The sequence below is a fragment of the Dermochelys coriacea genome, chromosome 1 (assembly GCF_009764565.3).
Source record: "Dermochelys coriacea isolate rDerCor1 chromosome 1, rDerCor1.pri.v4, whole genome shotgun sequence".
In the NCBI taxonomy this organism is placed as follows: Eukaryota; Metazoa; Chordata; order Testudines; family Dermochelyidae; genus Dermochelys; species Dermochelys coriacea.
Genome location: NC_050068.2, coordinates 126,734,022 through 126,761,064, shown reverse-complemented (window position 1 = coordinate 126,761,064; position 27,043 = coordinate 126,734,022). Strand labels below are relative to the sequence as shown.

The window sequence follows — 27,043 nt, the reverse complement described above, 5'->3', positions numbered from 1 at the left end:
TGCTAATATGGACTTCCAGTACAATAGACAATGTTTTAAATTGAACAGACATATTCACATTTTTACTATCTTTGCTGAAGCCAGGAGCTATTAACTTTTGGAAGACAATTATTCCAGCTACATTTTGTAATTACCTTATGTGGAATATAAAACTCTGAAAACATTGTCATTAGGTAAAACTTAGAACAGATAGTTAATTCTTGCCAGAACTTTCATTTTTCTCCTGCGTTAACCCCAGTTATTCAATTACACAAATTTTCAGATAACTATATTCCTTCATTAATCTAATTCAAATAAAACAATTCTCAAAGATTCCTTGTTATTTTTATTCCAAAATAATGAGGTGATTCCTTCCTCTATTTAAAATTAAAAGTATCCTTCAGGTTAGCTGAAAACATTTGTGACACACAAATAGAAAAAGTTATTGTTTGGGTTTTTTTCATAACTAATATTAAAACCAGTTTTACAGAACCAAAATCTTCACACATTACTCAAATCCTGGGTGAAATTCTGGCCCCACTGAAGTCAATGAAAAAATTGCCATTGATGGGGCCAGTATTTCACTCTACAGAGAGAGATTTTGGGGTTAGTGGTGAACAGAAGAATATAATCTGTTTACTGAATAATTCATGTAAACTATCTTTAAACTGGTAATGTCTTTGGCCTTTCTAATAGCTTCTGTCAGTGATTCCACAGATAAAGTAAAGCCTCAAAGGGACTCAGAAAGGAATCTGTTTACATGATTTGCACAACATTGGTGGATTTCAGCACATACCTAAGATTGAGACCAGACATAAGTGCTCTGCTGAAATAGAGCCCTGTCTGTCTAACTAGATAAAAATGGTTAGATTCCAGTCCATGATGGCCTGATCTAGTTTCTACTGAAGTCAATGGGAGCTTCTGTGGCAGCATAACTACCATAATTTTCATGAATTGAAAATCCAGTTATTTCACACAGTCCTTGACACCGTGGTGGTGGTATAAAAAAGAGGATGTGGAATATGGTTTTATTTTGTATTTTGGATTACTTTTAGTAATAATATTATATATTAATATGTAAAATTCTTGCCTACTAGCCAGAATACCATCTCATGAGGAGGACAGTATATGCTGAATATCACCATGTTCAATGGTAGTTATGTCAGGCAACATGGTGTTTCTTCTCACATAAGATTCTGGTCCATAAAATATAGCTCTGTACAAAAAAGAATTGAAATTATTTTTTCTATCATTTTTAGTACATATACAGTATATACAATCATGATGTAGCATTTCCATCTGCAGTGTTGATGTTTTACCTGAATTGCAAATACAATTTTAAGTATTGCTGTTTTCTCCTCCAACTGATTTCCAAGTAATCTCAGATTTCATGTGTAGGGGCCTACCAAATTCACTGTCCATTTTGGCTAATTTCACAGTCATAAGATTTTGAATTTCATGATTTCAGCTATTTAAATCTGAAATCTCATGGTGTTGTAATTGTAGGGTCCTGACCCAAAAAATAATTGGGGGGGTCACAAGATTATTATAAGGGGGTTACTGGGCAGCTCTGAAGGCAGAGCCACCACCAGCAGCAACACAGAAGTAAGGGTGGCATACTATGGTATTGCCACACTTACTTCTGCGCTGCTGCTAGCAGATGCTGCCTTCAGAGCTGGGTGCCTGGCCAACAGCCACCACTCTCCAGCCACCCAGCTCTGAAGGTAGCACAGAAGTAAGGGTGGCAGTACTATGACTCCCACTTAAAATAACCTTGCGACCACCCCTGCAACTCCCTTTTGGGTCAGGACCCCCAATTTGAGAAATGCTGGTCTCCCCCCATGAAATCTGTATAATATAGGATAAAAACTCACAAAAGTCCAGATTTCATGGGGGGAGACCAGATTTCACAGTCCATGATGTGTTTTTCATGGCTGTGAATTTGGTAGGGCCCTATTCATGTGGCAGGCAAATTCATATTATTGATTCATATGGGAAGACCATAAATAACACAATATTGTCACATTATTAGGATCTTTTAAATACAGGAACTGGGTAGATTGAGAATTCATCATTTTACTGAATCCATTCAATTTTAGTTGCTGGCCTATCTTAATTTATTAAAATTCAAATGCTATTTTCCCAACTGTGCTGGACCAAAAGAACTCATACAGGGCATAATCCAGCCCCAAGTAAAATCCATACAAAGAGCCCCATTGACTTCAACAGGAGATGTAAAATCAGATATAAATTTTTTAGGAGTTGTTTCTGTGATAATACCAAAATATTAGTCATAAAAATGATGGAGTTCTTTCTAAGATGTTTCACACAACTACATACATAGGACTTAATCCTGACATTCCATGTGCAGACCTTCCATAGACCTAAGTGAGAGTCCTCCACAGTGAGCCATTGCTGGATCAAAAAGAAAAGGAGTACTTGTGGCACCTTAGAGATAAAGTAATTTAGGTTTTACATTTGAACACAAAAGTTTCTCGGACTCATATTCTTATCTCCCATACAGACTACATACCAGGTTCATAAAATAAATCAGACTTTCATATATTTGAGTAATCAAAATGGCTTTCATTCTTATAACTAGGTGTGATGGGGCAGAGCAGCCCTGCACTGGTACCGCAGGGGTTAACCCATCCTTCCTAGCAGAGGAAGCCATGCCCCTGGGGCTCTGCTGGGCATGCTCCAACTGGAAAACAGGTATAAAAGCCTGCAGAGCTGCTCAGTCTGGGATAACTGCTGAAGGGGAAGCTTCCACTAGCTCCCAAGGAGAAACAGCCTGTGCTCCAGGATCTGGAGGCCAGCCAAGGCAGTACACGCTCTGACGGAGTACGTCACAGAAGGGAAACGGACCAGCGGACCCCCCAAAATGGAGGACCTGGAGGTTATGGTAGGAAGTGACCCAGGGGAACTTTAGAGGAAAACAGCATTAAAGCCGAACAAAGGCTTGGAGTGTTTCAGGTGGATCCCTGCTGAGCTGGTGGCCAGGGGAACTTGCCACTATCAGGACCCTGAGTTGGGACCCGGTGGAGAGAGCAGGCCCGGGTTCCCCTATCCCCGGCATGAGAATCATATGGATCCTGGCCATTGGGACACACTGCCTGGACTTTTGGGGTGAGCTACCTGGACTCCAGCTGCTAGGTGGCACTACCCCACTTTCGAGGGGATTGTATGGACCCTGGACATTAGGCCTCACTGCTCCAAAGTGGGGAGCGATTTATTTGGACCCTGGCCCATGGGCCACACTGCTGAGACGTTTGGGATGAGTTACCCGGACTCTGTCCACTAGGCCGCACTACCCTGCTTGCGAGGGGGAGTGTAGAGACTCTGGCCATTGGGCCGCACTGCTCTGATGCTGGGAGTGGTTTATATGAACTCTGGCCATTAGGTCACACTACCCCGACTAAGGGGTGATTGTGTGGAGGGAGGCTATTAGGCTGCATCGACCCACCCCCAAAGAGGCGAGCACGTGAACTTGGGAGTGGTGAGGTTCCGACACCCCATCCCCCGCAACCCAAAGGGGCCGTGCGGTGCCAGGCCCACTGCATTAGGTTTTATTTGTTTGTTTTCCCAAGAAAATTAAGTAGTTTCTTTAGGCAGAACTGCCTGACAATTTCGTTTTGCTGTTAAAATAGTGAAACTCCTCTTACAAAATGGCAATGTTTACCCAGTACCAGTTTGTGAAAATTCACAGTTTGGATCCATCCTGTGGATCTCAATAATACTGCTGCAAAATGTTGCACTTACTATGGAATAGTGACATTTCACTCTGTATGACTCTGTTCAGAAATGTTTGCAAGAATATCGTATCAATGATTCCTTTCTCCTGCATTTTTTTCTGCCTTCCACTTTCTGATTTATTTTTTCAATGGCAATAAAAGTGGAGCTGCACATCTCCCTGTAATTTTTTTGAATAACAGCAATTTCTCATTGATATTGGTCTATAGCAATAAACGCTTTTTTCTTGATTATACTCCCATGGAAGTACAGGCTGGGGACTGACTGGCTAAGCTGAAGTTCAGAAGAGGACCTGGGAATTACAGTGGATGAGAAGCTGGGCAGTGGACTATATACCTGAGTCTAGTTGCTCAGCAGAAGAACAATATCCAAGCTACTATATCCTCCCTCTCTGGGATTGATCTGTATGTGCCTTTCTTAGATGCATGGCAGAACAACAATTACATAGTGTCAATGGATCACGCTTGTGGAACAACTTCCTTATAATGCTTGCAAGCATCCCTGCCCATTTTGAATAAGAGTAGCTAGACAAGCAACTAGCATCTTGGTGACTGGGCATATTATAAATACTTAATATTGAAGCATTGCTTTAAGAAAATCATCGTAAATTTACTCTTTTCCTCATTTATACCAAGACTCTGTAAAAAGGTCTATACTTCTCTTAGGGAGCTGCAATTAAAATATAACAATTTCAAGAATGTAGTGTGTGTGAGTATGAAACTTCATGTAAGAGGAAAGAGGCTGTTTTGAAAATAACTTTTTATAAAACCCATGAAGCATTTTATAACCATCACAGGTGAGTTGTTTCTCTAAACACAGCAGTCCAAATTACCAAGGATGAGTGTTGCCCAGACGACCACATCTTATAGACTAAGAAGGAGTTGGTACCATGATAAGCAGCCCTGGTGTGCAGCCAGGGAGATGTTGAGCAGCTAAGTAGTTTGTTGGGAGGGACCTCAACTCAAATGATCTAAGAGTGCAGAGAGGTATTTATGACTTGAGGGTTTGTGTCAATAACAGGTACCAGCCTCTCTATCTACCTGACAGCACCATGAAATAGGAGACAGGCATTTGCCACATTCATATTTCTATATAAAAAAAAATTATCTGTAGCTCTTGTTAATTTCTAAGCTGTGTGTGTTGTGTGTATGTGTGCGCAAGCGCATATATTTGGCATTATTGGTGGAGCTAGTAGATTACCTATTGTTAAGGTTGCCTGACACTTCTCATTATAAAATCTTTTTTCAGTTGCTTATAACTTTTCTAAATTTCAACTGTTTGAGTTGAAATTTTCCGTGCTAGGTCTCTGTTTTAGGGGGTATGTGTGTGTCTTTTTTTGGTTGTTTTTTGGAGGGGAAGTGGGTTGGTTTTGTTTTGTTTTATTTAGCCAAAATGCTTTTGATATTTCCCAGAATGAAGCTAGGGAAAACAATATTTTGTTTTGCCCATGTTAAAAAACACTGGTGACCTTTTCTTTGAAAAGCTATAGTGTCCCCAGGCTATGGAGCAGGGATGCGAAATTTAGCAGGGAGCGCCGTTTGCGTCAGGAGAAATGCATCCAAATTTGGCCAAGTTACAAGCCTTTGAAAAATCACTTTGCACATGGGTAGTATATTTCTTGCAAGTAAATTCCCCCAAAGATTCTGTCCACACTGGTCATACTCTAGCCTGAGTTTAAATAGAATTTGTCCTGCAATTGCATTCTCTGGGCTGCTGCAGGCCATGCTGAGTCCCAACACATGTACTGAAAGAGGGAGACTGTCTCTCCTGAGTTCTCATTGACACACATCCTGTGCTGGGCCCAGACAGTGTGGAGGAGGCAGCTGCCTGTGCAGAGGGGGAAAGAGCTGGAGTGGGTTTGGAAGGAGTTGTTTGAGACAAGAAGTCTGGGGAGGAGACTGAGACTGGAGGTTGGTGGCAGGAGAGGATAACTGGGACTTGGAGTTGGTGTGTGGGAGAGACTGGGGCTGACTGGGCAAGGACACTGGGACTGGGAGCTACGGAGCTGGCATTGGCTGGGCAAGGAGACTAAGGGTATGTTTACACTATGAAATTAGGTCGATTTTATACAGTCAATTGTGTACGTCCCCACTAAGTGCATTAAGTCGGCAGAGTGCATTCTCATTACTGTGGCTAGCATCGACTTACAGAGCAGTGCACTGTGGGTAGCTATCCCACCGTTCCCACAGTCTCCACTGCCCATTGGAATTCTGGGTTAAGCGCCCAGTGCCTGATGGGGCAAAAACATTGTCGTACGTGGTTTTGGGTAAATGTTGTCAGTCGCTCCTCCCTCCGTGAAAGCAATGGCAGACAATCATTTTGTGCCTTTTTTCCTGGGTTACCCATGCAGACGCCATACCATGGCAAGCATGGAGCCCGCTCAGCTCACCGAGCCCACTCAGCTCACCGTCACCGTTGCTGTTGTGAACATTGTAAACACCTTGCGCATTGTCCTGGACTATATGCAGAACTGGGCTAAGAGATGCCAGCATGAGGAGGATTTTGATGAGGACATGGACACAGACGTTCCTGAAAGCACAGGCTGTGGCAATGGGGACATCATGGTAGCAGTGGAGCAGGTTGATACAGTGGAATGCCGATTCTGGGCCAGGCAAACAAGCACAGATTGGTAGGACTGCATAGTGTTGCAGGTATGGGATGATTCACAGTGGCTGCGAAACTTTCGCATGCATAAGGCCACTTTCCTGGAACTCTGTCAGTTGCTTTCCCCCACCCTGAAGTGCAGGAATACCAAGATGAGAGCTGCCCTGACAGTTGAGACACGAGTGGCGATAGCCCTGTGAAAGCTTGCAATGCCTGACTGCTACCGGTCATTCGGGAATCAATTTGGAGTGGGCAAGTCTACTGTGGGGGTTGTTGTGATCCAAGTAGCCAATGCAATCATTGACATTCTGTTATCAAGAGTAGTGACTCTGGGAAATGTGCAGGTCATAGTGGATGGCTTTGCTGCAATGGGGTTCCCTAACTGTGGTGGGGCGATAGACTGAATGCATACCCCCATCTTGGCACCGGACCACCTTGCCAATCAGTACATAAACATCAAGGGGTACTTCTCAATGGTGCTGCAAGCACTGGTGGATCACAAGGGACGTTTCACTGACATCAACTTTGGATGGCCGGGAAAGTTGCATGATGCTCGCATATTTAGGAACTCTGGGCTGTTTGAGCAGCTGCAAGAGGGGACTTACTTCCCAGACCAGAAAATTACTGTTGAGGATGTTGACATGCCAATAGTTACCCTTGAGAACCCAGCCTACCCCTTGCTCCCATGGCTCATGAGGCCTTACACAGGCAGCCTGGACAGTAGTAAGGAGCAGTTCAACTATAGGCTGAGCATGGTGGTGCTCAGAATGGTGTTAGAATGTGCCTTTGGACATTTAAAAGCTTGCTGGAGCTGTTTGCTGACTAGGTCAGACCTCAGCGCAACCAACATTCCCATTGTTATTGCTACTTGCTGAGTGCTCCATAATATCTGTGAGAGTAAGAGGGAGATGTTTATGCCGGGATGGGAAGTTGAAACAAATCACCTGGCATCCGATTTTGAGCAGGCAGACATGAGGGCAATTAGAAGAGCACAGTTAGGTGTGTTGCACATCAGAGGCTTTGAAAACCAGTTGCATGACTGGCCAGACTACAGTGTGACAGGTGTGTGTGTGTGTGTGTGTGTGTGTGTGTGTGTGTGTGTGTGTGTTTCTCCTCGATGCAAACCCGCCCCCCTTGTTGATTTTAATTCCCTGTAAGCCAACCACCCTCCCCCCTTCAAAATAAAATAACTATTGTTTTGAAAACATGCATTTTTCCTTTATTAATTTTAAAAAAAGAGATAACGGACAAGGTAGCCCGGGTGGGGTGAGGGAGGAGGGAAGGACAAGGCCACATTGTTTATTGTAGTCACACTAACAATCAAACTGTTTGAATGACAGCCTTCTATTGCTTGGGCCATCCTCTGGAGTGGCGTGGCTGGGTGCCCAGAGCGTCCCCCCCCCACTTGTCACATTCTTGGGCATTTGGGAGAGGAGGATATGGAACTTGGGGAGGAGGGCATGCTATTATACAGTGGATGCAGCGGGGGTCTCTGCTCTTGTTGGCTTTCCTGCAGCCCCAACAGACGCTTCATCATGTCCGTTTGCTCCCCCAACAGATGCTTAATCGTGTCCATTTGCTCCCCCATTAGCCTCAGCATGGCCTCCTGCCTCTGCTCTTCGCGCTCACTTAATTCTTTCCTGGCCTCTGCCACTGAATGCATCCATGCATTAAGCTGTGCCCTATCAGTGTGGGAGGACTGCATGAGCTCAGCAAACATGTCATCACGAGTGCAGTTTTTTCGCCTTCTAATCTGCGATAACCTCAGGGACGGAAATGATAGGGGGAGCCGTAGAAACATTTGCACCTGGGGGGAGATATAAAGGGAGAGTAAAATTTAAGATGATATATTTCTGAGAACAAAACAGAGACTCTTTCACAGTGAATCAAGCAATTCACAGCAGACAGCACATGTGCTTTAGGTACAAGATCGAATTTTACCTTTTATATTGAGTGCTTGCTGGTATGGTGATACATCACACACACACACAAGACTGGGCAACAGAATTCGGTTTCCAGGCAGCCATGGTAAGCTTTTTGATATGCGGGGTTGGCTTCTTATGCCTTCATAACATGTGGGAATGTTTTCAAACTGCAGCACCCTCCTTTCCCAGAGCAAGCAATGGGTTGGGTTTCACATTTAAAAGGAGGGGCTGCGGTTTTCGGTGGATGTGCAACACACACCTCCCCCCACCCCTCTGCGTGGCTATTCTCTGGGATGATCCCTTTATCTTCACTTTGCAACCTTAACATTCTTTTAACATAGTTGCTTAGTTTTTGTTTTTTTCATGTAATATACACATAGGGTGAAATCCTGGCCCCACTTACGTCTATAGGAGTTTTGTCATTCAATTCATTGGGAGCAGGATTTCACCCACAAGGTGCGTGTCTGTGTATGTATAAATATACACAAATATACAGTCCCAGATTCTCTCCTGACTCTGAGCTCTTCTTGGCACAGAGAAGTGCTAGGGAATTGGGGAGCCAATTATGGCTCTTTATTGCTGAGGGTCAGGTTGAGGCAGCCCCAGACCAAATGCAAGTCAGGGCATCTTAGAGGCCATTAGTACCTAAGGGTCCCTATGCCACTGGAGGATCAGCACAGCATAGCAAAGCAGAACTCCACCATGCCATCTCCCCTCACTTTCTTTCCCTTTTCATATATTCTACACAAGGGTGGAGAGATGGCAGATGGTGCAGGAACCGGCTTCACTGGCTTTACCCCCATCAGAATTCCCAGGGCCGGCTCACAACATTTTGGCACCTGAGGCGGGGAGCTCAAATGATGCCCCCATACCCCCTCGCTTGGGCCAAAACTTTGAAAGATGTCAATTCTGTCTTCTTCCTGTTCTACTCCTCTCATGGTACTGCACTGCTACCTACCTCAATAAAGGAGAACTAATGACTTAAAATGCCTTGTTCAAAAAGTTTAAGTAACACTTAACTTTCAAACGCCTGAACAGCAAATGTAACTTTTCTTGTCTGCATAGTAAACACTGGCATTTTTATCCGTTTGAATAATCAAAGTGGTGCTTTCCATGCCTTCTTGATTGCAAAGATTTGAACTGCTTCCTGAAGGTCCACAGTCTGGGCCAGCTCATGCTCTATTGAGGTGGTTGCAAGGCTGACCAGCCTCTCCTGTGTCATTGTGGAGAGTAGATGTGTTTTTATTAACTTCAGCTTGCAGAAGCTGCATTCTCCACTGGCAACTGTTACAGGAAGTGTTAGAAATATGCGCAGAGCAACAAAAGCATTTGGAAAGAGGGTGGTCATCTTATTTGTGCACATATATTCCAGAACAGCCTTTGGAGTTGATCCTGCTGAAATGTATCTTGAAAGGGCTTTCAGTTCATCGCTTAAATCACTTGCATCAATATCACGTGTGTCATCATGTGTCAACACTGTGTCTAATGTCCTGCATTGCTCATGTAAGTCTTCTTCAGGTATAGTGAGGAGTTTTGGAATATCATACAACATCCCAAATATACTGCTGTGTTCCTTGAGCTGAGTGAAACGTTCTTCAACTGACTGTATTGCACAATCTAGCACCTGGTTAAAGAATTCATTTTGAATTGTTGTTTGGCGTCTCTTATGGGATTATTCCGTGCCTTGTAATCAAAATGTCGTCTTCTTCAGTGACTCTTGTATTCTTGAATGGGTGGGGAAGTAGCTTCAGTGTGAAGTTCCTCTGCCAACTTCTGTGCACTCCTCAGAACATTTTGAAATCCTTCATCTGACCGGTAAGACTGTAGGTATGACTTTGTTTTCTCCGGTTGTTCCATTGCTCCAGATAGATCAAGGTCAACACCAGGGAGTCTCTTGCTTACAACATTTATTTCAAACAGTATGTCATGCCACAACAGTAAACCACACAGAAATGTGAAGTTATGTATGTTTCTGGTGATTCCATTTCCCTCTGTAGTGGTGTGTGTACATTTCTTGGGTGGTGACTCTTCTTAGATGCTCCTGGAGTATAGCATCAAACTCAGCCATCAGCTCCACAATTTTAAGGAAGTTTCCATTGTTTGGCACATATAGCTGATCTAAAGTGTCATGCAGTGCTAGGTTTTGGATAGCAAGCATTCTCACAATGGCAATGAGCCTTTTCAGAACATTTTGCCAGTAAAGAGACTCTGATGCAATCTTCTCTTTATGCTGATCATCTATGGTGACCTTTAACCTTAGTCTCATCTCAAGCTCTTTCCACCTGTGGAATGCTCTCTGGTGATTTGCTGTTTTCTCATGGCATGCCAGATTTCTAGCCAGATTTTTCCAGTCCTTTGTTCCTGTAGAACCCAATGAGGCTGGAACATTAGACTGGAAGAGTTTGCAACAAAAACAGTATGCAGCATTCTTGGTTTTTGAATACATAAACCATGGCCTCTCCACTTTGTCATCATTGGGGATTTCACGGCAGTAATGTGTTGGATGGAAACTTCTATTTTTATTGTCTTTGGGGAAAATTAAGTTTTTCACTTACTGTGGCCCACACAGTACAAGGAAGTCCCTCAGACTACTGCTCAAGTGGGTCCACAGTCCTGGATCATCTAGACTTAAGGAACTAAACTCAGCAGCAGCTGTTTCTTGCGCCTCCACCACACTCTTCTCTGATCTACACTTTTCTGCAGGAATGTGCACGGTTACATCCATTTGAGAGGGAGATATGGATGCTGCAGTGGTTGCCAGGTCGCCTGCACTCTGACTAACTGGAAGATCAGGCATCTCCTCACCACTCACATCCTCACTGGGGCCGGAAGGCTTACCTTGAACATTTGTGTCTATATATCTCAGGAGAGCTCCTTCCTGCTTAGATAGAAAAGCTTCCTTTGCTTTCTTTCTTTTTTCTGAATGCTGCCCCAGAGGGGCATTTTCTTCTTTCACTCATGACTGCTGTTCTGTGCCAGCTCTAGTGACTCTCAACACTCAATTGAAGGGGACAAATAAGCAGGCTGGTAGTATGCCCTGAGTAAGGGAAGATATCAACATCTTAACGGCCTAACTGGCTCCTCCTACTTCAGTTGGCTGCCTGTTCTCCTCAAGTGCGTTCAGGGAAGCAGCAAGAAACAGGAAGCTCCCTAACAAGCTGGTGTTAATCAGTCCAGGCTCCTGGGCGTGCTAGAGAGGTATAAAAAGAGGCTCCTCCTCCTCTCTCTCCCTGCAGCTCCTGCTGCTTTGTTATTCCCCCTCAACTTTTCTCCTGCCTGCCTGTTATGTCTCTTGTGCCCTCCTTCCTCCAGCACAGCACTCCACCATCTCTGTGCATCTAGAGCAGAGAGAACACATGTGCACCAGCAGCAGACACAATTTTCTACCCCCTGGGTCCTAGTGGCACTCCCACACAAACACACATTCTGGCACCTGAGGCGACCACCTCAGTTCACCTCATGGTAAAGCCAGCCCTGAGAGTTCCTCTATGGAAGGAGAATTGGTTGCTGGCTATTTGCAGCAAGAATCAGTCTCCTTTATGCCATCTGAGTGGGCTGAAGGCCAGATCATCATGGAGACTGACTCACAATTTTAAGCAGAATGTACACTATAATTTCCCTCCCTGCCCCTGCCAGGGCTTGTTCACAAGCCATACTGTTTTTTGGATTCTGTCCTGGCATAGGGCCAAAACATGCTACCAATTTCCACTTAAATAGAGGATCCCCCTGTGCAGAAATGTGGCAGGGGCGAATAGTCACATTCCTTACTTCCTAGGATCCCACAAAAAGCCTGGACCTGCACAGGGAAGGAAGCAAGGACTGGACCTCCTTGCTGGGGCAAGGAGTCAGTAGCCCTGTTATGGGTGGGGCCAGGGCACGAAGACACACATTGTCCTCCTACTCTGAAGCTTACCTTAAGGTTCTATCACCTTTTCTGCCGAGCCACTGCTGTGGCTGAAGAGCAGACTGAGGGCACAGAGGTGCGGTACATGTGCACAGTTGCCTTCCTATAAATGCCTTTAGATCTCTGATGTTTACCCTTCCCACTGGCTCCTTCTGTGGGGGAGGCAAACTCCATTCCCTCAGTTGAGTGGGAATGAACTTTGTGAGACAATAATTACAGAGATTTCTTATCCCTTACCCCACTTGAATTTTTTCTATATGCAACCCATAAACATTTTGTTCTGAATAATAAAGATTCTCCACATTGGTGCTTTTAAAAAACAATACACACAAAGAGAGTCCCTTCGTAGGTATTTGCTGCAATAGGTTTGCGTTTCATTGTTCTGAGAATAGGTAAATCCCATTCATTTCATTATATAGTTTAAAGTAAATACAAAGAAGGTGTTCACCACTTAGCAATCTTGTATAATTGAATGCAGTAAGATACACCGAGGGGAGCCTAGACCTTTAGAAATTAATGAAATGATAGATAGGGAAGATGTTTGCCCTGAATATATGATAAAATCTGGCTTGTGTGTGCAACATTGTCAGACACTTTTATATTGTAGCTTAAATGCCACTATTGTTCACTCGTGGCTAATACTGATTTCTATATTTCTCTTTTCAGATAAGGAGGATTCAAGAGAAAACAAAATGATAGGCAGCCAGTAACTAGGGCTTATTTTTTGTGCCCACAAATCAAAAAATGAACTTTAAGATGCTGAAATCTTTTCATATGTGAACAGCATGTTTTCCCAATAATATTTAGAGCTGAGTTGGAACTTTGATTATACAGGAAATGACAGAGGCCATAACCACAAGCTGTTAGTATAGTGCCGGATCCTGATCTTATTGGCACAAATAGCCAAACTCCTATTGACCTTAATGGGTGTAGGATCGGTCCTGCAAATGGGTTTTTTTTGTAAGGAGGCACTTTATTCCATGCACTGACTGATTGTTAAGTGATACCATTTTCAAAAATTCAGATGCTGGTCATAGCAGGAAAGATACTTTTGTCTTTCCGAAGTTTACAGATTTTCTTTCTTTAGCTTTTGACTGTAAATGTTCACAAAAACTATGTAATACAAATCTCAAGGGATAAAGTTATTAAAAGTATGCATAAACCTAAATAAATAATAGTTACTGGGGAAAATGTTCCTTTATCACATACTAATTCTTTCTCTCTAGTGATTAGAAAGAGGAATCTTAAATTAAATATTAAAATATAATAGGCTTTAACTGCTTATATTATCCCTATAATTATACATACAGGTACTCTGAATCTACTAGGGAATAATATATGCTTGTCTTCAACTGGTTGAGACAGAGCAAAGATAGAACAAGACAACGCCAACTAACCAGGTGGAACTAGACAAAATAAAATTAGATAATAAGTAACTCGCATTATTTCTCTCTTTAATACTGTTTTTGGGTCATCACTTATTGCAACAGAAGTGTTTGCCACACATCATATGTAAGACAACTTTGTTTTTTTTTTCCATCCCAAATTAAGATATTAAATAAATGTTCTAAGTTAGCAGTTCCCAAACTGTGGTTTATGGAGCACTTGCTGGTAATCCACTAAGAGCTGTCTGGTCACATGGTCCTGTCTCGCCTCCTTGTTTCCAGCTCCTCTAATACATTAAAGTCATAAATAACACATTATATACTTGCCCAATATTGCTTGTCCATGTAAGAAATTTCTGTAATTGTCATAGAGTTGTTATGTAGTTGCAAATAGGAAGGGCAATAACCTGTGTGACCATAGTGAATAAAATGGTCCATGATATAGTCTTCCCATTAATGTGTGGTCCACACTATGGTCCACACTTTTGAGGACCTCTGTTCTGTTGAAAGTTGGGCTCTGAGAGAGCTAATGATATTATTTCAAGAAAGCTCTCCCTGGGGTCATATAGTTATTGTCAATGATTTTGCCTCGCTGGGGCACCAATCCAGCAAAGGACATAAGCTCATGTTTAACTTTAAGCACATGTAGCATCTTATTGACTCCATTGAGACTATGCACATGCTTAAAGTTAAGCATGAACTTATGTCCTTTGATTGAGGTTTGTGAGAATTCTTCTATTTTCAATATCCAAGGTCACTCTTGAATTTGGTAGTGGTGATTATAAAATTATAAAACGGTGAACCGTGGCCACTGGGAGCTGCAGGAGGCCATGCCTGCAGATCATCAATGTAAACAAACTCTCTCACAGCCTGCCAGCAGATTACACTGATGGGCCACATGCACCCATTCAAGTGCTATTCATTTGTATCTAAGGTTGGAGCAGAAAGAAATAATTTGCATAGTATCAATTACCAGTGGGGGAGGAAACAACATGGAGCCTTTCTTCCAGATCTCATGGCTCCTTTACTTAGCATGAATAAATGAACTTTATCTGGGGGTACCCTTCAGAAAAAGACATTTCAGGGTTCACTTGAACTATAAAGAAAAGGAGTTACCCTTCACCTTAGGAGACAAAGAAACCAAGCAATTTGAACTTTGTGATGGGTCCTGGCCAAGCCGGCAAGTAAAAAGCTGGAAAGGAAACTGTAGGTTAGAGAAACCATCTTGAACAAAGACTGGATCTTGCTAGATTAAGTTTTAGACTTCTAGATGTGTATTTTCACTTTTATTTGCCATCTCTACCTCTATTCCTTTTTACGTGGTATCACTTAATCCATGCTCTTTTGTTAATTAACTTGTTTTGTTTTCATTATAAATCACCAATGCTGTGTAAGTTCAGTACAGTGTGAGCTTCTAGAATGCTAACTGGTTGAAACATTATACTGTCTCTGCAGAGGCAGTGAACCAAATATTTTTTTCTCTGAGGGTCCAGTGAGAGGGTCTGGTCCCTGCAGGAGGATGATTTTGGAAGGAATTCGGAGCTGGAAAGGTCAGCCTTCCAGGAATCTCCAAGCTGGGCCAAGCCAGAATGAGGCTCGTTGGCTGCTGGCAGGCTGTTGGGGTCAGTGGTCTGAACCAAAGCTGCACAGTCACAAGACATCCAAGGTTACAAGGCAGATGTTGACTGAACCCCTTACTGGCCTAGGCGAACCCCAAAATATCACCTCCATATGGACTGGAACTGAAGAAAATGTTTATAGGAACCACAATAGACTGAAGCCATCAATAATTACAAAAATCTAGTATTTAAGTTATAAACTCAATCTACTATAATTTTGTTAAGAATTTTTTAATACATCAAACTAGCAGTACATGTGTTACTGAATTACAGATAATGAGACAAGCTTCTGGTGCACTGAATTAATTATAAAATCCACAGCAACATGATTAGAATAATTATGCATAAACTAAATTTTCTGTTTTCTTTTCATAACATGGATACTTGCAAGAAGAGGGCAAGGGATTCCACCAGATACTTCACTAGATTTCTAAAACTGCAAATGTCTTTAAAGGCTTTAAGAGAGACAACATGGCTACAACATAGCTACAACTACAATGCAAACAATTTTAAAAGGTTTACTTAATAGTGCACAATCCTTGGACACGTGAGAAAGTCTTTCAAAACGCCTAGTAAATAGGAAAATAGAATTGCACATAATGACCCTGATCCTGAAAGCTTATATACTAGGGCTATAGAAAGGCCCACAATAGTTAGATAATTTATACAAATCTTTTAATTCTGCAGAATTGGACTGGAATCCCTACTAGATCTTCAACATCTTTTTTGAGATGGGATGACCAGTACTGCCCACAATATTCCACCTGTACTCACTATCATGGACTGTGGAATGCCATTTAAAGTAGGAATCATGGATTTGGGTACAAAGTTTAGTTTTGTTGCTTCCATACGCATTGCTTTCTACTTATCAACATTGGATTCATTTGCCATCAAGTTTCCATTTACTTAGTTTGCATAGGCTTCTGAAGTTCCTCACAGTTCTCTCTGGTGTTGATTAATGACTGTGTCTTAGTCTATATATTTCACACTGATGTCATAGGGTGGCCTCCTCCAGGGCACCCCATCATGGTCTGGGGTAACTCTGCAGGATCCCTCCCATCAATCTCCCCCCTCTTCAGGACTCCTCAACTAAACTCCACACAAATCAGTCTTGCAGGGCTTTATTTATTCTCCAAAAACAACAAAACAAAATGCAAATAAGAACATTCTGCTGCTGTTAGTATCTGCCCTGCATATATTTCCTCCAGGGCTATTGTCAGCCTCCTGTCCTGGGTAGTTCCTTCATTTCTCTACAGTTCCTCCAACTCTCTCAGCCCCCCACCCCCATTTCCACTTTATTCTACTCTTGATAGGGAATCAGATGATCCCTGCTCAGGTGTGCTTCTGCAGTCAGTAGGGTTGGCAGAACCCAGTCCTCTAGCCCTTAAAGGGGCAAGCCTCCCATTTACAAATACCTAGTACAATGGTCACATAATCATGGTTGGGGTCTCTAGATACTACTATAACACAAATATTTTTTAAACTATAGAGATCCATCTTTTTGCAAGTAGTACTATTATTTTGAACAGTTTACAGATTTTACTTTATTTTGTGGGTATTAAAAAAAAGGTACTTTTAAAACTTGCTGGAATCTTGAATGCAAATTAAACCTATTGCTTACACATATAAGCTATAGCTTGGTTTGTTTAATATTTTAGGAACCAATTCAACAAGATACTTAATCATATGCCTAACTTTAAGCATGGGAGTATTCCCATTTAAGTTACTGAGACTGATCCCATGTTAAAAGTTAGGCATGAGCTTAAGTACCTTGCTGAATCTGAATTTACAATTTCTGTTTTACAAAACATGTTACTCTCATTTTCTGGCCTTTCTCCTCTGCTAGCCCATCTCCCTATTACTATCATAAGAAAATAGTGCCTTTTATTGAGCTGGATATCAAGATTTATTGACCCATGACTAGAGATAATGGTCTTGAGGGGCAATAAATCTTGGTGCTCACGAAAATGTTAGACAATCCAGTAAAGTGATTGCTCAAGAGATCAATAAAACTCAGTTCTTTAATGTAGGAGTGTCCTAGAAAAGGTGGAGCAGAATTGTACATAGTATATTTGGGGATACTTTGGGACAGTCTCTTAAGACAAGAAGTTGTCTAATAAATAAGCTGTCATACTTGTTTCACTATATGTTTGCTACATATACCATGAATGGCTTCATCGTAATTGGAAATCTTTCCATTATAGATGATGTAGGCATTTTTTCCCTTTTAAAATAGCATGTGAGATGAGGAAAATTTATAGTTCTGAAAAAAAAGCTATTGCTTAGCTCCTAAAAACTGATTACTATCATATCTCAGAAGTGATTAATATTATCCTGAATTCAAGGCAGCCAGTTGGGATTTGCTTTTCTATATGAAGTGTGATTGGCTGGCATTGATCCAGACATCAGTATTGTTCACTATAAAGACTTGCATGGCTTCATATATTTATAGATTTTAAGGCAAGAAGGGACCATTAAATCAGCTAATCTGACCTCCTTTATAACAGAAGCCAAAGAATTTCACTCGGTTACCTGTGCATTGAGCCAACAACTTGTGTTTGACTAATGCAGATCTTCCAGAAACTTATCGAGTTTTCATGTGAAGACTCCATTAAGAGATGGAGAATCCACCACTTCCCTTGGTGGAGTTGTTAAGTGCCCTCACTGTTTAATATATGTGCCTATTACTAATTTGAATTTGTCTGGCTTTGACTTCCAGCAATAACTTCTTGTTATATTGCTCTCTGCTAGATTAAAGAGTATTTCTCCCAATATTTTCTCCCCCATTAAGGTACTTATAAGCAAGTCACCTATTAATCTTTTTGATAAGCTAAACAGACTGAACTCTTTAAATCTATCCCTGTAAGGCATTTTCTACAGCCCTTGACTCATCTTTGTGGTGCTTTACTGCATCCTCCCCAGTTTTTCAACATCCTTTTTAAAATGTGGATGTGTGGGCTGGTGTGTTGGTGCCACAACACCCCTTGGGCCCAGGTGGAGCATAGCACCTGGGTTTGCTTGGTCTAGTGGAGCTGCCAGTAAGTTCCTGGTGCCCATGGGGTCTCAAAACCCCCTTTTGTTCCTAAGACTCTCAGAGTAGGTAGGGGAAACCCAACCTTCCCACTGCACTGGGTTTCAGCTCAGGGCACGTAAACTGGACAAGCAGAATCAGGACTCAGTAACTCTGGTCATGCTCAGAACTCCTTCTCTAGCTGTTGGCTTTGACAAGTTGACATGATAAATCTGTGTGATTGGGGTCCTAGGGTGTAAAACGGCCAGATCCATGGATATAATTCATAGGAGAGATATGAACAAATCATCTATTTTTGCTCTTAAGAAATATTTGACCTAATTTTTGCAGAAAATTCAGTGAGCTCTTTAACCAAAGTGACTTTTAAATCACTGGGAATTACAGAAAATAGCAGTGAGTAAGCAGGAAGACAAGCAGAGCCAGAGATACTGGGGGAGTGGGATGGCATGTACCTACCCTGCACCAACCCCAGAAGGGTTAACTGTGCTTTGCAGGGTGACTCAGTAGTGAGTACCCCATTGCCAGGGCCCTAGGCTGGTATTTGGAGGAGCAGGGAGGGCCTGAATCCCCCAACCTGGGGCACCACACATGCCAGAGTGGTGCCCCCACTTCCCCAATGGGCCAATACACCACACAATTCCAAGAGTGGGGTGACTGTATTGATTCTGGCCATTAGGCCATGCTGCCCTGAGCGGAAGGGCCACACTCTTGACTCTAGCCATTAGAACACGCTGCCCTGAGTGGAAGGACTGCCTTATTAACTCCGGCTATTGGGCCACACAGCCATGGATGGAAGGGCAACCTTATTGATGCCAGCCACTAGGCCATACTACCACATTTATAGTAAGGGTCATCAGCATAAGAACTAACTGGCTGCAGTACAGATTTTTCCCTTCTTTTTCACCACACATGATCCAACACCCCATGATGGGTGTAAGTACACCACAACAGGGAGAGAGAATAAAAAACAGAAAGAAAACTCTAAAATTAAATCTGTTTTTTTAAATAATTTCACGTCATAACATTATGAAATATTCAATATATTTTATTATGGTTACTTTTTCATAATAATTGAAAATGTATTGTATGGTTAGTAAGTGTTACTATTACTGCATTAGATTTCTGTGGATAAAAATGTGTTTAAAGTGTTATCAAGGTTTTAGTTCTATCCATTAACACTGTACCTTTATATATGCAAAGGAATTTTCATCTGCAACTAAAGAAATTAATGGAATAAAGATTGCATTGTCATTTAGGGCAAAATAGTGTGGTTCTTACTCTATAAATTTACTTAATGGTTACTGTCATAAATATAAAGGGAAGGGTAAACACCTTGAAAATCCCTCCTGGCCAGAGGAAAAACCCTTGCACCTGTAAAGGGTTAAGAAGCTAGGATAACCTCTCTGGCACCTGACCAAAATGACCAATGAGGAGACAAGATACTTTCAAAAGCTGGAGGGAGGGAGAAACAAAGGCTCTCTCTGTCTGTGTGATGCTTTTGCTGGGACAGAACAGGAATAGAGTCTTAGAACTTAGTAAGTAATCTAGCTAGATATGCGTTAGATTATGATTTCTTTAAATGGCTGAGAAAATAAGCTGTGCTGAATGGAATGTAGATTCCTGTCTTTGTGTCTTTTTGTAACTTAAGATTTTGCCTAGAGGGATTCTCTATGTTTTGAGTCTAATTATCCTGTAAGGTATTTACCATCCTGATTTTACAGAGGTGATTCTTTTACTTTTTCTTCAATTAAACTTCTTCTTTTAAGAACCTGATTGCTTTTTCATTGTTCTTAAGAACCAAGGGTTTGGGTCTGTGTTCACCTATGCAAATTTATCAAGCCTTCCCCAGGAAAGGGGGTGTGGGGTTTGTGGAGGATTTTGGGGGGAAAGATGTTTCCAAGCGGGCTCTTTCCCAGTTATATATCTGTTAGACACTTGGTGGTGGCAGCAATAAAGTCCGAGGGAAAAAGGAAAATAGTTTGTATCTTGGGGAAGTTTTAACCTAAGCTGGTAAAAATAAGCTTAGGAGGTTTTCATGCAGGTACCCACATCTGTACTCTAGAGTTCAGAGTGGGGAAGGAACCTTGACACTTACTAAAGGTATATGTACACAACAGCAGCTACAGGGCTGCAGCTGTGCTGTTATAATGCCATAGCATGGAAGCTTCCTACATCAATGAAAGGGGTTTTTCTGTTAAGATAATTAACCCACCTCTCTGAGAAGTGGTCGCTAAATTGACAAAAGAATTCTTCCATTGGCCTATCTGTGTCTACAGTGGAAGTTAGGTTGACCTAGCTATGTTGCACAGGGCACAACATTTCTCACAGTCCTAAGTGATATAGCTAGATGGATCTAATTCTTAGGTGTAGACAAGACCTAATTCTTTATGCAGGAAATGTCAATTGATTTCTGTGAGAGTTTGACTATGTAAGAAAAAGTGAGTTAAAACTGAATAAGGATCTCAAACATTGGTACTTAGTGGCAATGCCAATGGCCCAATCTCCAAATAGCGAGGGAGAAAAGTATGACCCTTTCCATTCCCAAGTCCAAACACACCCACACACGCACACCAGATACAGTGTATTTAATCTAGCAGTAATTACATGGTAGCTTTATGTAGGGTTAGGGTAACTGAATTTATAAATAGCAAGCCACAATCCCATCCTGTTGTTTTGTTTTAGTTATTTAACTAATGTAGTTTCCTAGGCTGCCCCAATTCAATTAGAAATCTGTATATATATAAAAAATGGTTTTAGAAAGCAAAAAACAACTTTTGTAGCCATTTAGTGAAAAATAACAACATAGTTAAAGCCAGTCATTGCTAAAGAAGATTGATTGTAAGGACCCTTTTGGGTATGTCCACGCTGCAGTGTAAGCCCAGGCTCAGACTCAAGCCTACGTCCACACCCTCCTTCTATCTACGTAGAAATCTCTCATACTTGGGCTTGGACCTAGGGCCCTAGGAACCTGTGGGGATGGAGAGTCCGAGCCTGGGTCAAGCTGTGACCCAGGGTTTGAGCCCTATTACATTGCAGTGTAGCTGCAGCAGCACTTTATTCGTGTCCTGGGAAGCTGTCAAAAGTATCCCACAATTCCATGGGCCAACTTCCTTTGTCCTCTCTATCCCAACAATCTCCAATCAATTCAATTGAAAATGGAAGCAACCCCCGGGCATATAGCAGCAGCTCAGTGAATCAGTGTTAACCTTTCCATTGTCTTCTGATCACTAAGCTGCAAATACATCATCAAAGAGCCTTCTGTGTTTGCAAAGAAGACTGATCAGAACAAGCTTTTGCAAAGCACGCTGCCTGATGCTCATAGGAGCAGAGCGAGATTTTGGTGAATCTCCAGTGTGAGGGCAGTAGAGTGCACTTTAGCAAAAGTACCAGGCATGACCATGTGTATCAGCAGATAGCTAAAAAACTGGCAGCTTCTGCAAATTTTCCAAACCGGTGAACAGTGCAAGGAACAGATTAAGAGGCTGGAGAGCACGTACCAGAAGACCAGGGACCAAAACGGCAAGTCGCTGACCTTATGTTCATTTTATGAGGTGTTTGACTGGGTATTGGGTACCACCCAGATTGAAGCTGTTAGGTGAGAAAAGTTAAACATGAAGCAGTTATGCCAACTGAACCAAAGTCAGGCCAAGAAAGGCTGCTGGGAAAGTCTCTGAAAGTAGAATGAAGGAATACTTGTTTAAGTTACAGAGAGTGAGAAAAAAGGGGAGGCCTGCATTCCTGCATTTTATACCAGATGTACCGGGAACAGTCCTTGAGATATGGGGGCACTATTTTCCACTCCCTGTTTTTGTGTTATGTCTGTTCTTAACTCCTCGTCTCCTGGTTGACACCCATACCGATAAGAAAGTTAGTGAAGCATTACGATTTGCTAAAAGTTATCTACAATAAGGGGGTAGAAGTGCGTGCATAATAGAAAAAGAGGATTTTAACTAACATAGGGGAGGAGTGGGCTGCTTTATGAATAAATCTGTGATGCAATGGGACTGTCTATAAAAACCTATTAGTTTTACTTAGAGGCTGCTGGTTCTCTATGGAGACAGGCTGCTCTCTATTGTTGTGTGCACTTTTCAATAAAGAGCTTTGTGTTCGGACCTTGCTGGTGTTGCCTGTCTCTCTCCGGTCAGACAACGAACCATGCTGTCTGGGGTTCGAGTCCTTGACAAAGCCAACCATGGTACATGATTGAGATGTTGCCCTGCTGCCCCCTGAATCCAGCATGGAGCCTGATGTGGGCCAGCTGCACACTCCAAGTAAAGACCATGAAGTGACTCTGTTGTTGCAGCTGGTCCCAGGGTATTATGTGGAACAGGATCAGCAGCGAATTCTGGGTCAGTACTTGGAGGAGATGTTTGATTGCCCCCTCCCTCCAGAACACCCCGCAGCAAAGCCTGCAGTAAACCTGGGGAAGATACAAACTTACCAGGCTTGGGGAAGCTTCTGACTCCAATTAAATTTCCTTACTACAGTAATGGGAGGGATTTCTGCTCTAAGAACTATTGCAAATGTTATGAGACATCCCGGCAACCAGCATGTATCTGCTAATGGTGTTCATATCCCAGCGTCTTTGTATCACCTCTTTCTCCCACCATGAGGAATTCAAAGAGGTAAGCAGGAAATGCAAACAACAGCCAGCTTTAAAGGGTGTTATTACTGGAAAGGCACTGATTTTTGCTAGGGTCATTCCTGTTTTCCTTAAAGTAATAATGGCTTTAAGTTTGCCACTCTGTAATAACTCAATGGTCTATAGAGCCAAATGGGAACAGTGAAATTTCAATTAGATGTAGTCCATGCAGTCCATGAGTGACAAAATCATTTCTCCCAAGTATGAGTGGAATGTAAACTTTTGTCTACAAATGTGCCATGAGCAGGGAGTGGTGTTTGGTGTGTTTGCATGCAGCCATAACAGAGTCATGTATAAGCTAACACAGCATCCTGTTGTTTCCCTCATGGAATCTGATTCTATCTGGGGTGCTGATAGTGGCAAACTTTTCCTGAAGTAGGAACTCCAGATACGTAGTCATGTTCCAGGGAAGGGCATATTTTCCAGGACCACCTTGGTAGCTGACAAGTCCACTTCCCTGATAGATGTGCTGTTCACTCACTATACATTTAAATACTTCAGCTGCATACACTGCATGTTTTCCACCAGCAGCCTGGAATAACATCTCTCTTTGCCAATAGGATACCAAAAGAACAGTTATGGCCTCCAAAATGTGGAAGGTCTGAAATTACAGGAAAAGCTTTTTGTAGCATGGCCACTTGCCCTTCCCCAACCCCCAACCAACCCAAATAGTTATACAACTTTTATAAAACAGAAACAGCTTGTAATTTAAAATTTACCATTGTTGCTATAGTTCTATAACTTCAGGCTGTGTCCAGGAAGACTCTATAGACTGATGCATCCTTTCACAATAAATTGTGCTTCAGTTTTCAAATGTAATATTTTATGTTCTTGAAATTCCACAAGAATTAATTTTTGTGCTCTTCCACAAAGTTATTTTAGACAATAATCCATTTCTTCTCCTATGTCAGGCTCCTCAATCTCTACTGGCTGCTGTGCATCCGCAACTTGACCCCTAACTCAACATACCTTCCCAGAATGTTCCAAGAGGAAGAGATTCCATGATGAAGTTATGGCCAAAATTCTTGAGAGGGCCAACAAGCAGGTCTAGTACCAGAGCAGAGGGACTTAAGACTGGAGAAGAAGCATGACAAGAGGCAGGAGGAAAGGCTGAGACTCACCGTGCTGGTGAACAGGATTTCAGTGTGGGAGCAGGCACTTGCAATGCAGTTCCTAGAACAGGAATGGTGACTAAGGGAGGAGGACTGAGCTCAACAGAGAGAACTGTTTGAGCAATTCATCTCCATCATGGCTGGAAGGTACCAGCTCCTGTTACTTCTTCTACACCATGGCCTGATGTCCCCCTCCCACACACACACCCAGCAATGTGCCCTCAGTCCAGAAGTAGCTGGGACAACTCCATGTCAGGATGGCTCATGCCATCAGCCCCCATGAGTGTCTGGGCAGGGCAACTAAACCCCATGTACCTTTCCTTTCTGAACCCCTCTCCTATAGATACCTCCACCCCCTCTTCCACCACCATGGAAAATGGGGAAAGGAGGATGTGGGGCCTGTGGTAGGGGAGTTGTGAGGGGGTTGCACTATTTCCTGCATTTTATTTGTTTTGTTTTGGAAATGTTCTTCCTTTATTTGTTACTTGGTGTTGTAATGGCAGCTGGTCTGCCTAGCTATGGGTGACTGTAGTACTGTTAAAACACATATTTACAAATAAAGCCTTTTATGTGATCAAGAAAGTGTATTGCTATCATTGCAGCCCATCATACAATTGTGATTTGAGCTAATAAAGCTAAAAACATGATCAGGAGCAATAATTTATTACTAAGCAAACACTATTCCTCTCTACAGTTAGGCACAGAGATTCACACTTCAGCATCTTCCTTATATGAATCCATAATGTGATTAATCCCCCCCCTCGCCCAGTTCATCATTCATGATGTCATTCGTAAGTATCTTGGATGGCAATCAAGCACCGCCCCTCCCAGCACTGACCCCTCCCCCAAGCCCATTCTTACAGATACTCTTCCGCCTCTTTCACTGGACCATGCAATTCCATAAGGCTGGAACACAGAGCTTCCCTGTCTTCTGTTGCCCAGGTACATCCAGCTCCTGCTGTGGTAGGTGCATTTGAGCATACTGATTCAGCAGCCCTTTGCTGTCATGGGTCCATTCAGGAGGAAGTGGTTCACCTCCGGTTTCACAAACATTGTCAAGCAAGCCATGATAATGCAGAGAGCATTGACGACACTGGCGTCCAAATGGGTGTGTAGAAATCTGCAACAGGATTTCAATCACATAAATGCACATTCAACAACCATTTTATACCTGCTGAGAGAATAATTAAAACTTCTTTTACCAGGGCCTTTGAAATCAGGATACAGTTTCATAAGCCCAGGGAAAAGGGGTCCCCCAGAATAGCACTGGGGACAGTAATTCCATTTATGACAATGTAATTTGGTGGGAATAGTGTCCCAGCCTGCCCATGAATGTAGACTCCCAATTGGTGGAAAAACTCTGGCATCATGACCTTTTCCACTACAGCCCACATTGACATTCATAAATCTGTGGTCCACGAGGGCCTGCATAGCAATGGAGTAAGACCATTTGTGGTTTATGTATTGATGTACTCTTTGAGGATGGCAAACTAAATGCATGTGAATCCTATCAATGGCCCTGATGCAGTTAGGAAACCCCATTCCATCAAAACCAGCAATTAGCTCAGAAATGTCTTTAATGCCCACAACCTTGGGGTAAACCACACACCTGATTGCATCAGAAACCTCTGCCATCACCTTACTCCGTCGACTTTCCAACACCAAAGGGATTGCCAACAGACTTGTAGCAGTCTGGGATAGCCATCTGCCAGATGGCTGTAGCAACCCACTTCTGGACTTGCAAGAGTGATCTCATTTGCTGGCAGGTTAGGGCAAGCTACTCACAAAGCTACAGAAAGTTCTGGACCCACTGCTGGTCATCCCAGGTCTGAATAATGATGTGATCCCACCAGTCTGTGCCTGTGGCCTTGCCCTAGGGGTGCTGGTCTATGCAGGAGACCTCAGCAGCTATATCCAAGGTACTGAGCAGCATCAACCAATGTGAGTCTGCCATGCCAGAGTACTCTTCCTTCTCTGACAACCCTCCTCCCTCTATTCCATTATAAAGTCTGTCAAGTACCTTTGGCAGCTCAGAAACACTGCTGAAATGTCCATGGCCACATTTCAGGAGGGTACTAGGGATTCTGGGATATGATTGATTTGATTCAGGTCTGTGTGCTGCAGTGTGGACACCAGTGCCCCAGATTCAAGCCCAGGTTAGAAAATTGTTCATGTATGGTTAAGAATTAGTGTAGACACTCAAGTCCTGGGTTCTCTAAGTCCCACGAACCCTGGGCTTACATTGCAGTGTAACCATGCCCTTTGAATCCCTTTCTACATCTATGTAGCCAAAGGAAATTCAGGTTATTAAATTAAAATGTAAGAAAAACTGTCATGCTGGATAAATGCTAATACTGTAATATAAACAGATCAGGATGAATATTTAACTTTTGGATGAAATTATTGCAATACTCAATCCATCCTGCTCCAAATCACTGTCTATTTGCCAGAAGGTTAAAGGGGTAGCTGTTTCAAAGTTTACAAAGTATGTCTTTCTCTTGCTCTTTCAGACATAGGCACCAACTCTGTGGGTGCTTGAGCACCCATGGAAAAAAATAGTGGCCCTGCTGAACAGCTCCTCTCACACACACCCAGTGCTCCTGCCTGCTGCAGCTCAGCTGTTCAGCAGGAGCAGGAAGAGGCGGAGCGAGGGCAGAGCACGCTCAGAGGAGGGGGCAAGAAGAGGTGGGGTAGGTGTGGAGCAGGGGCAGGAAGAGCCGGGGTGGAGGCAGGGCTTTGGGGAAAGGAGTGGAGTAGGGGTGGAGCGGGGGGTCTGAGCACCCCTGGGGAAATCAGATTGTCGGCACCTGTGTTTTCAGACACAGACACGTATTGTTAGACCATAAATAAAAAAGGACAATAATTAAGGTTTACTGGGCCAGATTCTCAGCTGTTGTGATTTGGGTAGCTGCATTTATTTCAATGGAGTTGTGCCAATTTACTCCAGTTGAGGATATGACCCATCATATTTAACGTTATTTCAAATTCATATCTGTTTGCATATACTTTACTTTATTCTGAAATGCTCTTTTAATTGGAGATGTATGAAAGTATTCATTCCATTATGATGATCTAGAAATAAACCCTGT

General features: G+C 42.7%; 1 long non-coding RNA gene across 1 annotated transcript; it reads left to right on the top strand.

Annotated features, from left to right (window-relative positions):
• The first annotated feature begins 2,067 nt into the window (after positions 1-2,067).
• On the top strand, positions 2,068-22,187 carry LOC122456872. The gene is made up of 4 exons (XR_006276010.1): positions 2,068-2,077; positions 7,895-7,904; positions 12,114-12,117; positions 21,789-22,187. It is a non-coding gene; the product is annotated as an uncharacterized LOC122456872 (long non-coding RNA).
• The last annotated feature ends 4,856 nt before the right edge of the window (positions 22,188-27,043 follow it).